This window comes from Bubalus kerabau, chromosome 1 (assembly GCF_029407905.1).
Source record: "Bubalus kerabau isolate K-KA32 ecotype Philippines breed swamp buffalo chromosome 1, PCC_UOA_SB_1v2, whole genome shotgun sequence".
NCBI lineage: Eukaryota > Metazoa > Chordata > Mammalia > Artiodactyla > Bovidae > Bubalus > Bubalus kerabau.
The window spans coordinates 263,984,126-263,999,298 of record NC_073624.1 but is presented as its reverse complement, the minus strand read 5'-3'; the positions used below and the strand labels follow the sequence as shown (position 1 = coordinate 263,999,298).

At 39.8% G+C, this 15,173-nt stretch overlaps 1 protein-coding gene across 8 annotated transcripts in view; it reads left to right on the top strand.

The window, feature by feature from the left end:
- The window catches only part of MCTP1 (multiple C2 and transmembrane domain containing 1), a 559,844-nt gene that overhangs the window by 238,757 nt on the left and 305,914 nt on the right, over positions 1-15,173 (top strand). The window lies entirely within an intron of this gene.

Below are 15,173 nucleotides of genomic sequence, written 5' to 3'. Positions count from 1 at the left end.
CAGCTGTGCACCTGTGGTCATGAGATTGTTGAAGTGGAAAAATTACGCATGAGTTTCATATTGAACTCATATGTAAATGAGAGTGGTACATTGATGTGCTTTGCCCAGTGTGAAGGTGTTTATCAAAGCAAATTTATACAACTCCATTCCATAGACTCCTTAACACTGTTTTCAAAGAGTAAAAGCAGCAGAGAATAGTATTATTTTTCTTTTTAAGTCTTAATTATTAGAACAGTACATACCATCCATTTGTAGAAAGTTTGAAAATTTCTGAAAAATAGGAGGAAACTAAAATTACCTTTAATCTCATCCACAGACTAGCCCGCTCATGTGTTGTTATATTTCCTTCCTTTTTTCCCCACTATCTAGGTATATTTAGCATAGTTAATTTCATTCTGTATGTAGTTTTGCATTATATTTTTCATCTCACTGTTTTTTCCTAAGCATTTGCTCACATGGTTAAAAACGGTCCACAGGGACCATCTTAAGTGAATCAGTGAGCAGAAGAGATCAGAGTCTGAGAGCAGGTAGGAGGTGATTGCAGTCTGGTAGGCAGAAGATAATTATGGTGTAGACTAGAGCGGTAGAAAAAGTTGACCAAAGAAACATGTTCAAAATATAATTGTTAGGACTTCACCATTGCCTGCTTGGGTCCAAGTATCACTGGTGCTAGATTTATACCTCAAACCCACATCTAGAGCAGAAAGCAGAAGCAGCAGGTCGAAGAAATAGAGGGCTTCTCATTCTTCTGCCATGAAACATCTCTTATCTTGTTTTCCTATGTTAGTTTTAAGGCAATGGCACCCCACTCCAGTACTCTTGCCTGGAAAATCCCATGGACGGAGGAGCCTGGTAGGCTGCAGTCCATGGGGTCTCTAAGAGTCGGATACGACTGAGCGACTTCACTTTGACTTTTCACTTTCATGCATTGGAGAAGGCAATGGCAACCCACTCCAGTGTTCTTGCCTGGAGAATCCCAGGGACGGGGGAGCCTGGTGGGCTGCGATCTATGGGGTCGCACAGAGTTGGACACAACTGAAGTGACTTAGCAGCAGCATTTAAACTTTAAGTGCAACACTGTCTCCATGAGAGTCTTTGAAGGAAAAGAATATGTTCAAACATCTTTCTTTGTTCTCTATAACATTCACTTGGTGCTGGGGACCCAGAAGGGGATAAAAAAAATAGTGAGTGAGTGAATAAATTAAATCCTGAATGAAGATGAGGTGAACTTTGGGTATTTGGGGTATTGTGGGGAGGTGGAGATTAATTACTAAACTTCGCTAATTTTTTTTCTGAAAAGTTACTATTACCATGGTTTTCTTTCAAGAAAATCAAATGTTAGGATAAAAGAAGTAGTAGAGGTCATGCTATCTAGAGCTTTTTCAAGATACCTATGTAATTTTACCAGAAGGAACAATAGGACATTCAGACAAAGTTGATATCTGATAGAAACACTAAAATCTTACTTTGATTCATTGGTTTAATAGAGTTCTGATAAAGGAACTCAAAAGTACTTGTAATTCACAGAAAAAAGTAAAAATTGTAGAATTATATCAAAGGAAGGAGGTATATGCATTTAAGTCTGATAAGAAGACATTTTTGTTTAATCGTAAAAGCTAGTGAGGCTATGGATCTGTATGTTGCAAGATTTATAGATGGGAATACATGTAAACACTCAAAGTATTTTTGAGCAAAATCCCAAATATTTAGCAATAATGTAACATCTGTTACACTAGCTTCTCTCTCTGAGATTGTTAGAATCTCAAAAGTTCAAATCCTCTAAAAGGAAATGTTTTCCTTTGCATATGCCCCAATTTTGGAAATAATAGAACTGGCCTAATCATTTTTAATACTTATTGCCACAAGAACTCCTAGCAAGCTGGTATATTATGCCTTTTTGTGACAAGTCTTTTCTTTTTGAGGTTTTTTTTTTTGAACAGGTAATCTTGCACTTTTTAATGCAATTTGATTTTTTAGGGGGGAAGAAAGAGCATGCTTGGGAATTCACTGAAAGACAAAAGGTCAGAAGAGTTTATACAAATAAAATCTGTCTTGCTCTCGGGTCTCACAATATTATTTTGCTGAAATAGTAACAATAGCAGTCATTAATTAGTATCATAGTACTGAAAGTGGAAGAAGCAAACCAAGCAGAATCTACTTTCTAATCTCTGTGCTGTGTGTGATCAGCCACTTCAGTCACATCTGACTCTTTGTGACCCCAGGGACTGTAGCCCACCAGGCTCCTCTGTCCATGGGATTCTCCAGGCAAGAATACTGGAGTGGGTTGCCATGCCCTCCTCCAGGGGATCTTCCCAACCCAGGGATAAAACCCTCCTCTCTTACATCCTACTTTGGCAGGCAGGTTCTTTACCACTAGTGCCACCTGGGAAGCCCAATACATACATAATATATATTATTATTTTAAAAAATCAAGAAAAATCCTCTTTGTATTAAGTTACATGATTTTTAAAAAAATTTCACAGAGTCTGTTTTTATTTTTTTAGGAAGAGGAAAATTAGGGTCATAGACCTCAACAAATTTTCCCTCTGCCTCAGAGCACCTTAATAATATAACTAGGTCTTGGATACAGGACTTTGTGTTCTGATTCCTGTCATCTTTCCTCTATTTTATGATAGCTCTTTTCATCGCCTGCCCCCAATAGCTACATATATTCAAATATTTAATTTGCAAAGTGTTTTTACATATTTTATCTCATAATCAAAACAGTCCTTTGCATGGAATTTTATCCCATTTTAAAGATTAGAGGGAAAAAAAAAGATGCAAAAGAATAAGTATCTTTGGCTGAAATTAAAAAGTTGATATCAAGCCTGCCCTTTCATCATCGGAATTTGCCTCTTGTAACACAAAGGTTGGTTACAGGGTCGAATTACAAAAGGAGTGGTCTGTACAAGAGGGTTGGAAAAAGGAATTTTATTTGCTTTCCTTTGGTTCCGATTATTTTATGTACTGTATGTGTAGGTGGAAAGGCCATCCATGGTAATGCAGCGATGCTGCAGAGAAACAATTAGTGGACGAGTCAAGGGTGAGTAATCAGTGTTGTGGGAGTCCCAGCAAAGATGCTTGGGGAGGACTGAATTTCATACTTTTTCAGGAGAGTGAAATACTGCTATTTAGAGGGCCCTGAAAATTTATAAGTTCATTGGGTTTGATTTGGGCTATTATGAAGTCAAAATCTCAGAATTAAACCCAGGGATGTAGTTCAGTTCAAAAACAAACCAGAGAGGTATCATTTCATGCCAGTCAGAATGGCTGTGATCCAAAAGTCTACAAGCAATAAATGCTGGAGAGGGTGTGGAGAAAAGGGAACCCTCTTACACTGTTGGTGGGAATGCAAACTAGTACAGCCACTATGGAGAACAGGGTGGAGATTCTTTAAAAAACTGGAAATAGAACTGCCTTATGATCCAGCAATCCCACTGCTGGGCATACACACTGAGGAAACCAGAAGGGAAAGAGACACGTGTACCCCAATGTTCATCGCAGCACTGTTTATAATAGCCAGGACATGGAAGCAACCTAGATGTCCATCAGCAGATGAATGGATAAGAAAGCTGAGGTACATATACACAATGGAGTATTACTCAGCCATTAAAAAGAATACATTTGAATCAGTTCTAATGAGGTGGATGAAACTGGAGCCTGTTGTACAGAGTGAAGTAAGCCAGAAAGAAAAACACCAATACAGTATACTAATGCATATATATGGAATTTAGAATGATGGTTAATGACAACCCTGTATGTGAGACAGCAAAAGAGACACAGATGTATAGAACAGTCTTTTGGACTCTGTGAGAGAGGGAGAGGGTGGGATGATTTGGGAGAATGGCATTGAAACATGTATAATATCATATATGAAACGAATCACCAGTCCAGGTTTGATGCATGATACAGGATGCTCTGGGCTGGTGCACTGGGACGACCCAGAGGGATGGTACGGGGAGGGAGGAGGGAGGGGGGTTCAGGATGGGGAACACGTGTACGCCCATGGTGGATTCATGTTGATGTGTGGCAGAACCAATACAATATTGTAAAGTAATTAGCCTCCAATTAAAATAAATAAATTTAAATTTTTTTTAAAAAGCCAAAACAAAAACAAACCAGAGGAATAGCCTTTTCTGCTTAGTTTATCTTTCTGGTTGCCTGAACGCCAACTTGTTAAGCACTATTGGCACATATCGCAGTTTAGCTGGGAGAGTGTTGTTTATGCCTCTTTATGCCTTACGGTTGGTAGAGGCACTCCCTTTTGCTCTTTTAAAGTGTCCCAGTTGGAATGATAGATTATGTGGTTACCTTTACCGTAAGCCTTTCCCCCAGTTCTTGTTGAAAATGTTCATGGAAACACTAAGTTTTCCTTGCTTGGTAACTGCAGGGCGATGCCCTTGTTGGAGCTCTGTCTGCGTGGGGAGCTGGCATCACAGGGGCATCTGTATGTGAACATCCATGATCACTTTAGGGTACTGGGGAGGGAGATTTGGAAGGCACAGGGCCGTTTCTATCTCTCTGCAGCTTCTCTGCCGTCCACTCTCTCCCATAGCATTGTTCTCTGGCAGTGTGTGGATTGCCCGTGTTACCTGGCTGCTTTCTTGTTTCTCTGCTTCTTTTGCTTGTTCTTGTTGCTCTTTTCTTTTCCCACTCTATTCTATTGTCAGAGCCAAGGGCTCACTTCAGCTGTCTCTTCCCAAGGGAGGTGAGAAGGGTGATTGAGGGTCAGAGAGAGAGAGAAGAGTCCAGAGCAGCCTGCCCTGGCCTCCCAGCTGCTCTGGGCCTGTGGCAGTGGGAGTTCATGGATCTTTTACTCTCCTGCCCAGCTGTTGGCATACTGTGCTTTGGTTAGTTGATCTGTCTGAATGTCCTCCTATGAAGTTATATTCTACCCTCTATTTTTTCCACCCCATACTTCATCATAGTTATAGCACCTGTTTTCTAATTTGGGGTCATCTGTAGGCCTTCGTGGGACATAGATGGGGAAACAGTGAAAACAGTGTCAGACCTTATATTTTTGGGCTCCAAAATCACTGCAGATGGTGACTGCAGCCATGAAATTAAAAGACGCTTATTCCTTGGAAGGAAAGTTATGACCAACCTAGATAACATATTCAAAAGCAGAAACATTACTTTGCCAACTAAGGTCCATCTAGTCAAGGCTCTGGTTTTTCCTGTGGTCACGTATGGATGTGAGAGTTGGACTGTGAAGAAGGCTGAGTGCCGAAGAATTGATGCTTTTGAACTGTGGTGTTGGAGAAGACTCTTGAGAGTCCCTTGGACTGCAAGGAGATCCAGCCAGTCCATTCTGAAGGGGATCAGCCCTGGGATTTCTTTGGAAGGAATGATGCTAAAGCTGAAACTCCAGTTACTTTGGCCACCTCATGCGAAGAGTTGACTCATTGGAAAAGACTCTGATGCTGGGAAGGATTGGGGGCAGGAGGAGAAGGGGACGACAGAGGATGAGATGGCTGGATGGCATCACTGACTCGATGAACATGAGTCTGAGTGAACTCTGGGAGTTGGTGATGGACAGGGAGGCCTGGCGTGCTGCGATTCACGGGGTCGCAAAGAGTCGGACACGACTGAGCGACTGAACTGAACTGTAGGCCTTCATGACCTCTCCAGTCTCTTGATCGCCTCCTAAGTAACTTTAGCAGGCACTTTCAACTTCTCTCTGAGCTTGGTCCAAACAACCTTTGCCTAATAACAATTTTGCTGACTAACCACCTATCACTGACCAGCCTATTCATGATCTGCCTCTAGTTTAGGTCTCCAGCTCTAATCAGCTGTGAACAAGGGGCAGGGAAGTTCAGTGTACATAGACTCAAGCATAAGCTGTCCCATTAGGTGGGTCTGTGGGTAGACAGGCCCTCTGACCAGTGTCTTTAGTGGAGGATGCCCACTGGTTGGCACAAATTTTCCTCATTCCATTTGGTTTCGCTTTCTGAAGTTGCTGAGTTGAACTCTAACTGATTATAATGTCCCCTTGACAAGTGAATCCTTGCGCTTCACTGAACTTTGAATATTCCAGTGACTTATGAATTCTGTTTTTGACAAATTAAATTTTAAAAACCTTTTATTTCCATTTAATGGTGATTTCACTGTGCGAATTTAGTTAATGTCATAGAAACTAGGAGAGATGACTAAGTAGTGTTGAACAAGATTCATCACAACAGAGCTGCAAAGAAATAAAGGCTTTATTGGGGGTCTTAGAATTGTAATTTGGGAGACACAGGTTCGAGTAGGAGTCAGAAATGTGTTCCAAGGAGGAGAGGAAAGGCAGAGTTTTATAAAGGCCAACTTTAGGTGTGTGAAATTTGCACAGGCTGCAAAAGTTGTTTTGAAAGAATTATGCTTGGTGCTGGCAAGCTGAAGCTGTTCTTATCCATACATATTTGGTTGCTAAAGGCTATCACTCGAGGGAGGTGGAAGTCTGGTTTTATGACACGTTGCAGGTTTTCTCGCAATGTCCTTGGAATATTTGTGGTTTGGAGCAGTTCAAAAGTTTATCCTTCCACCCAGTGAGGGCAGGCTGAAACCCTGCTTCCTCAATGGTCTCTTGGCTCCATTTTAAATAGCTCTCTTGGCAATACCAACTCTATTTTGAAGTCCCTTTTTCCACAGTAGAACCTGGTAATACGAAGTAGACGTCTTCGAGGATACCTCTTGATATCCTTAATAAGGTTCTTAAATTTTAGAAGTCAAAAATGGCAAAGCTTTCATGAACTTTTCTACTTTCATGAAGTGGATTTTGTGGATAGACAAAGAGCTACATTAAGCCTGAAACAGCTTAACCAATCTACAGTCCAGTGGGCATGGCGATACTAGGAACACCCAAGAAAATCTCTCCAAATGCAGACATACTTCTCCTTTTCTGTGCACTAGCTGCAATAACTATTTCCTCTTGATAAGGATCAACCACCCCCAGCTAACACAGTAACCCCACTTTGAATTCATCAGTACCATTATATCTTCTGGTGAAAGCTTTCTTCTGCTAGGGTAAAGGTCTTCTAAGCAGCAGAACTCAAAGTCACAGTGACCCTTTGTGGATTCCTAACATATATTCCGCAAGTGTTTCATGATACAAATTTTAAAAGTCTGGAAATTCTTTGTATATAAACTTCCTCAAAGATATGCTTTTGGAACCGGCACAATGGGTCAAGCTAGGGTGCAAATTGAAATCATCAGAGAATTTGTAAGAAAAATATTGATAGCAGAGTCCCACCCCCTCAAAGTTTCTGGGTGCTTACTCAAAGCCCTTGAGGTTGAGAACCACCAGTTCATATAAAATAAGGGAAAGAATGGTTTGGTATGAGGAAATTTGACATCACATGCATGGTAACTGTTCTAGTTCAAGCAAGCCAGGAACATTAGAGGGAGAGTTTCTTTAAAAATGGTGCCTTGATGGAGTAGAAGACGTGGATGCTTCCTTTCACATTCTTATGGTCTCTCTCTTCCACAATCTTGATTTGACTTTCCTACAAGTGACCTGACAAGGCTATACATTTATACTTATGTTATAGTTTTCAGTTTCAGATATTGAATCTGTTTTTTGGCTTCAACAGTCCCAAAACTTAAATTGAGGATTATTGTAGAAACCTCCTAAACCTCCAAGTGTGCCTAGAACTCCAGATTTAAAAATTTAAGCTTACTTCTTTTACATTCCCACCAAAAGTATACAAGGGTTATTTCTTCTTTCTGTCTTCACTAGCATTTATCTTTTTGTTTTTTTTTTCATAGTAGCCTTTCTAACAGGTATAGTTTTGTTTTTCAGGTCCCTGATAATTAGTGATGTTGAACAACTTTTCATGTTCCTATTGGGCCTTCATATGTCTTCTTTGGAGAAATATCTATTCAGATCCTTCAGTTCAGTTCAGTCACTCCGTCGTGTCTGACTCTTTGCGACCCCATGAACTGCAGCACACCCGGCCTCCCTGTCCATCACCAACTCCCGGAGTTTACCCAAACTGCCCATTAAGTCAGTGATGCCATCCAAACATCTCATCCTCTGTCGTCCCCATCTCCTCCTGCCTTCAATCTTTCCCAACATCAAGGTCTTTTCCAATGAGTCAGCTCTTTGTGTCAGGTGGCCAAAGTATTGGAGTTTCAGCTTCAACATCGGTCCTTCCAATGCACACCCAGGACTCATCTCCTTTAGGATAGACTGGTTGGATCTCCTTGCAGTCCAAGGGACTCTCAAGAGTCTTCTCCAACACCACAGTTCAAAAGCATCAATTCTTTGGTGCTCAGTTTTCTTTACAGTCCAACTCTCACATCCATACATGACCACAGGAAAAACCATAGCCTTGACTAGATGGACCTTGCTCATTTTTAAATCAGTTTTTTTTTTTTTTTTTTTTTTTTGCTACTCAATTGTATGAGTTCCTTATATTTTATGTATTAACCCCTTACCAGATACATGGTTTACAGATCTTTTTTCTCATTCCATAGGTTGTCTTTTCATTTTGTTGTTTCCTTTGCTAGGCAGAAGCTTTTTAAGTTGATGTTGTCCCACTTGTCTATTCCTGCTTTTATTGCCTGTGTTTTTCATGTCATAACCAAAATTATTACCAAGACCATTGTCAAGGAGCTTTTTCCCGATGTTTTCTTCTTGAAAATTTATAACTTCAGATCTTGCACTGTTATTAATCCATTTTGAGCTGATTTTTGCATTTGGTATAAGATAAGGGCAGGGATTGGGGGCAGGAGGAGAAGGGGACGACAGAAGATAAGATGGCTGGATGGCATCACCAACTCGATGGACGTGAGTTTGAGTGAACTCCGGGAGTTGGTGATGGACAGCGAGGCCTGGTGTGCTGCAATTCATGGGGTCGCAAAGAGTCGGACACGACTGAGCGACTGAACTGAACTGAACTGAAGGGCTTTATTACATTCTTCTGTATGTGGATAGACAGACTTACCAACATCTTTTATTTAAGATGCTGTCCTTTCCCTACTTTATATTTTTGATGCCCTTATAGAGGGTTAGTTGACTGTATGTGTGTGGGTTTATTTCTGGGTTTTTAATTCTGTTCCATAGACCTATTTTTCTGGTATTTTTGATGGTGTCATCCTGCTTCAGTCACTACAGCTATGGAGTATGGTTTGAAATCAGAAAGTGTGATGCCTCCAGCTCTGTTCTTTCTTACGTTTGCTTTGGCTATTTGGGGTCTTTTATGGTTTCATATGATTCAACAGCCCGACTTCTGGGTACTTATACAAAGGAATTTAAATCAGAACTTTAAACAGATAGCTGTACTCCTATGTTTATTGCAGCATTATTCACAATATCCAAGATATGAAAACAGCCAAAATATCCATTGTTGGATAAATGGATAAAGAAAATTTGGTATATATGTACAATGGAATATTATACAACCTTATGAAAGGAGGAAAATCTGCCATTTCTGACAATGTGAATGGACCTGGAGAGCATTGTGTGTGTACTCAGTCGTGTCCGACTCTGCGACCCCATGGACTGCAGCCCACCAGCCTCCTCAGTGGGTTTTCCTAGGCAAGGATACTGAAGTGAGTTGCCATTTGCTCCTCCAAGGGATCTTCCCAACCCAGATAGTGAACTCACATCTCATGCATCACCTGCATTGGCTGGTGGATTCTTTACCACGAGGGCCACCTGGGAAACCCAGAAAGCATTATGCCCAGTGAAAAAAGTCAGTCACGGAAAGACAAATACTGTATGACTTCACTTATATATAAAATCTAAAATAGTAAAACTCACAGAAGCAGCGAGTAGAATGGTGGTTGGCAGGGACTATGGGAGGAAGAGAGAATGGGGAGGTGATGGCCAAAGTAAACAGAATTTCACTGCAGGATGAATAAGGTCTGGAGCTCTACTCTCTAGCATATTATCCATAAGCAACAGTACTGTATTGCATACTTAAAGTATTCTAAGATGGTAGACTTCATGTTAGGTGTTCTTACCACATACATAGGTACACACTCACATATACATACAAATAACAATCAGAACAATAAAGAGGTGGGAGGAACCTTTGGAAGGGGATGGATGTGGTTTTTTTGGTCTTGATAGTGGTGATGTTTTCACAGGTGTCTACCTATTCCCAAACTCATGGAGTTGTATAAATTACATACGTACAGCTTTGACATATCACACCTCGATAGAGTGGTTAAAAAATAGCAACATCTGTCTAAATGTGGGACATGGCAGTTTAGTGAGAGGGAGGGAATATTTGAATTTCCTGTAATAGTCACTAGATAAATGTTAAATCTTAAAAAAAAAAAAAAAAAGGTTTGTTTTAGAGCTGTGTATGTGCCTGGTACTTCAGATACATCTTTCCTAATATGTCCTTATATTTGATAAATTTGAAAAAGATGCCTTATACCCATAAAAACTGTATTTCTAATATCCCTCCATAACACAGTTTTCTTCTTGGTACTATTTCAATGAGCCTGAGGGGAGATGTATCTCTAGCTCTGTCTAAGTTCTTGACTTTCTTTTTTCCAGGAATGGGGGTATCCTTACAGGTTGAACCTGAGGTGGCCTGGAACCTGCTGCTCCTCTCTTTTCTGCGCTCTCTTCCTGATACTACCAGTCTCCTGGCAGCTCAGCTCAAACTTCCGTGCGACTCATCTGTCCTTTTCCCGTATCTCCTCCATCTTGTCAGTTAACAATTCAGTTGACTGACTCTCTTCAATATCTCTCAAAGTCATCTTTTATTCCCATTACCACCGACTAGATCAAGCCCTTGTAACTTAAACTGTCGTAAAACCTTTAAAATAATTCCGGTATCCACAGGGTTTCTCTACTCTCATCCAACCTACATAGAGGAAAGGCCGAGTTTTGTTCCTCTCTGAAATCTAGTAACATTATCCAGAGCAGGAAACGTGAAAGACAGGCTGTAAATGTTTGTTCAGTGAGTCCTGGCTATGTCTCTTCAAGAGCCCGTGAGAGTTTCCTGTTGCCCACAGTTGGAAACTCTGCTAAGGCTGGTGTGACTGAACATCAGTCTTCCTTTCTACCTTATTTCTCACACAATCCATTGATGCACTCTCTTATGACTACTCAGTGTTGGGCTCGTGTTGCTATTCCCATCCTCCCTTCTCCTAGATCTTTCTTTGTCAAGTCTTACTCCTGTTTTCAAACTGCTTTATTGTCATGGCTATGAAGCTGCCTCAGATTCTTTTCCCATAATAATTGGTCTTTCTTGCCTGCTCTCCCAGTGCCTTAATGAGTCCGTTATATTACAGTCTGTCTTTAATCCTACCTCTTGAGTGGACATGGTTTAAGTGTAATTGTAATCAATTGTTAATTTTGGCTTAGAGCAGTATATTGAGAAGGACTCTCTTGACTAAAGGTGCCGAAACAGATTAGATGCCATCCATGGACACAGGAGAGGAGAGAGGCCAAAGTACCCATGGAGTAGCCAGATTTGTCATAGAACTCCATGTATGTGTCCACTCAGCTGGGTCTCGCGACCTTAAAGACATCTTCTATCCTCATAGTCTCCATCACACTTTGTGCTCAGATCCTTAAACTTTTAACAACAGAGAACAGAGTGTTTACAATCTAAAATGGCAAATTTTTAGATATAATATGATAATGGATAAGAGATATATAAAGTGTTAATGAAATGGTCATTGGAGGGACTGATGTTGAAGCTGAAACTCCAATACTTTGGCCACCTGATGCGGAGAGCTGACTCATTTGAAAAGACCCTGATGCTGGGAAAGAGTGAGGGCAGGAGGAGAAGGGGATGACAGAGGATGAGATGGTTGGATGGCATCACCGACTCAATGGACATGAGTTTGGGTGAACTCCGGGAGTTGGTGATGGACAGGGAGGCCTGGCGTGCTGTGGTTCATGGGGTCGCAAAGAGTCGGACATGACTGAGCAACTGAACTGAACTGAATGAAATGGTAATTGAAGACTGGGCAGGAGTACATGGAGAACAAGATGGGGAAGTTGGTATACATCTGAAGGAAATGAAATCAATTTCTTGGAGAGATATCTGCACTACCACCTTTATTACAGCATTATTCACAGTAGCCAAAATATGGAAATAACCTAAATGTCTGTCATAAGAGAAAGGGATAGAGAAAAAATGTGAGCTATAAATACACACACACAGAACTGAATATTATTCAGGCTTTTAAAAGCCAATACATATAAATCCAACAAAGTTGTCTCTTAACTAGGTGTTAAATTTTTAAACAGCAGAACTGGAAAACCTAGTGTAATTATAATTACCTTTCAGTTCAGTTCAGTTGCTCAGTTGTGTCCGACTCTTTGCGACCCCATGGACTGCAGCATGCCAAGCCTCCCTGTCCATCACCAACTCTCGGAGCTTACTCAAACTCATTTCCACTGAGTTGGTGATGCCATCCAACCATCTCATGCTCTGTCATCCCCTTCTCCTCTCACCTTCAATCTTTCCCAGCAGCAGGGTCTTTTCAAATGAATCAGCTCTTCGCATCAGGTGGCCAAAGTATTTGGAGTTTCAGCTTCAGCATCAGTCCTTACAATGAATATTCAGGACTGATTTCCTTTAGGATGGACTGGTTGGATCTCCTTGCAGTCCAAGGGACTCTCAAGAGTCTTCTCCAACACCACAGTTCAAAAGCATCAATTCTTCAGCGCTCAGCTTTCTTTATAGTCCAACTCTCACATCTATACATGATGACTAGAAAAACCATACCCTTGACTAGACAGATCTTTGTTGGCAAAGTCTGCTTTTTAATATGCTGTCTAGGTTGGTTATAACTTTTCTTCCAAGGAGTAAGGGTCTTTTTATTTCATGGCTGCACAAGGTCCTTAATTTGCCCATGTAGTGTAATAAGCATTTTAAAATGTTAAACCAAACACTCTATAAATTATTCACTCTAAACTTCAAGAAACACTGAATAGAGCAATGAAATCTACAAAAATACACAGATATCTGAGCATTCAAACTTTTCTGCCTCTAAAGTAATACTAGAAGAGGATGCAGGGTGGGTAGAAAGTTTCTACTTTCCTATAGATTTTATTCCATTTTTTAGAAAATAACTACATTTAATATTTGTTAGTGCATTTATTTTGAAACAGTATATATATAATAGAGCCTCAAGAAAGGCTCAGAACATAGTCTTTTACATGTTTGCTGGATTTTAATTTAAATCTTGCTTATTAATTAAACCCACATACAAACTGTTCTTTGAAAAGGCAGTCAGAAGGCGTTGGTTGGCTTCCTCTTACCAAGTGGGCATCTTCTGTGTGGTCCAGCGAAGAGCTCTCACTCTTGCCATTTATGCTAGATTCAAGACACTTCACCATAGTGCTGGAAATGTGTTTTGAAGAAAGATGATATTTTTATCCACAAAACTTGAAAGTTGGTAACATTCAGTGCTGACTAGGGTATATAAAATAGGCACTTGTGCACTCTAAGTAGGAGTGTGAACTATTTAAACCTTTTTGGAAAAATGCATCCTATAAGAGAAATAAAAGCACAAGTTCTGTAGTGGCAAATACTGAAGCCAACTCATATGTTCATTAGGAAAATAATTGAAATTATAGCTTTTGTGCACTGTGGAAAATTAGGTATCTCAAAAAAAAAAAAAAAACTAGATAGATCTCTATGTACTGATTTAAAAAGTGCCCATGATATTTCTAAGTTCAATAAATTGTGAAATAATGAACAAAATATATTATTTTGTTCACACAAAAACTGAAATCTAAAAGCCAGAATGGTATATAATATTTTACCTTACCATGCATATCATTTGATGGTTCTGATGTTAAAGAATCTTCCTGCAGTGCAGAAGACCCGGGTTTGATCCCTGGGTTGGGAAGATCCCCTGGAGAAGGGAATGGCAACCCACTCCAGTATTCTTGTTTGGAGAATTCCAAGGACAGAGGAGCCTGGTGGTTTATATAGTCCATGGGTTCTCAAAGAGTCTGACACAGCTGACTGATTAACACTTTCACTTTCATCATTCCAGAAGTCAAAGTGTTAGTCACTTTTACTTAGTGTGTATATATATACACACATATATATACATATATATATACTTCTGTATATTTATATTTATCGGAGAAGGCAATGGTACCCCACTCCAGTACTCTTGCCTGGAAAATCCCATGGGCAGAGGACCCTGGTGGTCTGCAGTCCATGGGGTTGCGAAGAGTCGAACACGACTGAGTGACTTCACTTTCACTTTTCACTTTCATGCATTGGAGAAGGAAATGGCAACCCACTCCAGTGTTCTTGCCTGGAGAATCCCAGGGACGGGGGAGCCTGGTGAGCTGCCGTCTATGGGGTCGCACCGAGTCAGACACGACCGAAGCGACTTAGCAGCAGCAGCAGCAGCATTTATATTTATAGAAGTATATTTATATATATTAAGTTTTTTATTTTGGGTTATAAAAGCAATATTTAGAAAATGAAAATACTGTTGAACCTTGAGGAATACTCCTATTGGGTATAAAAAATACTTTTAAATATTCTTACATTATGGGACATTTGATTTCCTTAAGTGAGTTAACTGGTTGTTCTCAGTGGAATTGGGAATTAATACTCTAAGACTTAAATTTCTATCCCATTTTTAATTTAAGCTAATTAATATTTTATTTCATTTGCATGAGCCTATTATTTCCTCAAGTCAGATATCAACCCTTTCCTAATTTCTTGATAGTTAGAAACCAATAAAGATTTAATCAGAGACGTCTGCGACTGAGCACGCATGCGTGGGGCGAAGTGTGCATTTGAATCAGGTGGTGGTATTTTAATATTTTAACAACTTTTATAAATGTGATAATAAAATTCAGCTTCAAAAGTTTTTTTTTTAAAGTATGTTTATTTTTGAATTGGAAAAAAAATAAGAATTTTCAATCATCTCAAACATGTAAAGAAGTTTTCCTACTGTGCTCAACATGTCAGGAAGTATAAAATATGATCTCTAAAGTTTTTACTATATGTTTCTCTTATGTTGTTTTAGTATACAGTTATTCCTCTTGCAAGTGCATTTATTACTCAATGCCTAGTATATTGTTGCTAAAGAAATTCTATAGAGGTAGCCTTGCAGAGATTTTTTTTGTTCTAAAAATAGTTTGTACACTTTTATTCCATAGAAAGCAGCGTTAGAAACTTAGCCCTATTGAGAATTTATTTCTTGCAAGTATTGTCAACATGCTGGGTGAATTTATTTCTATA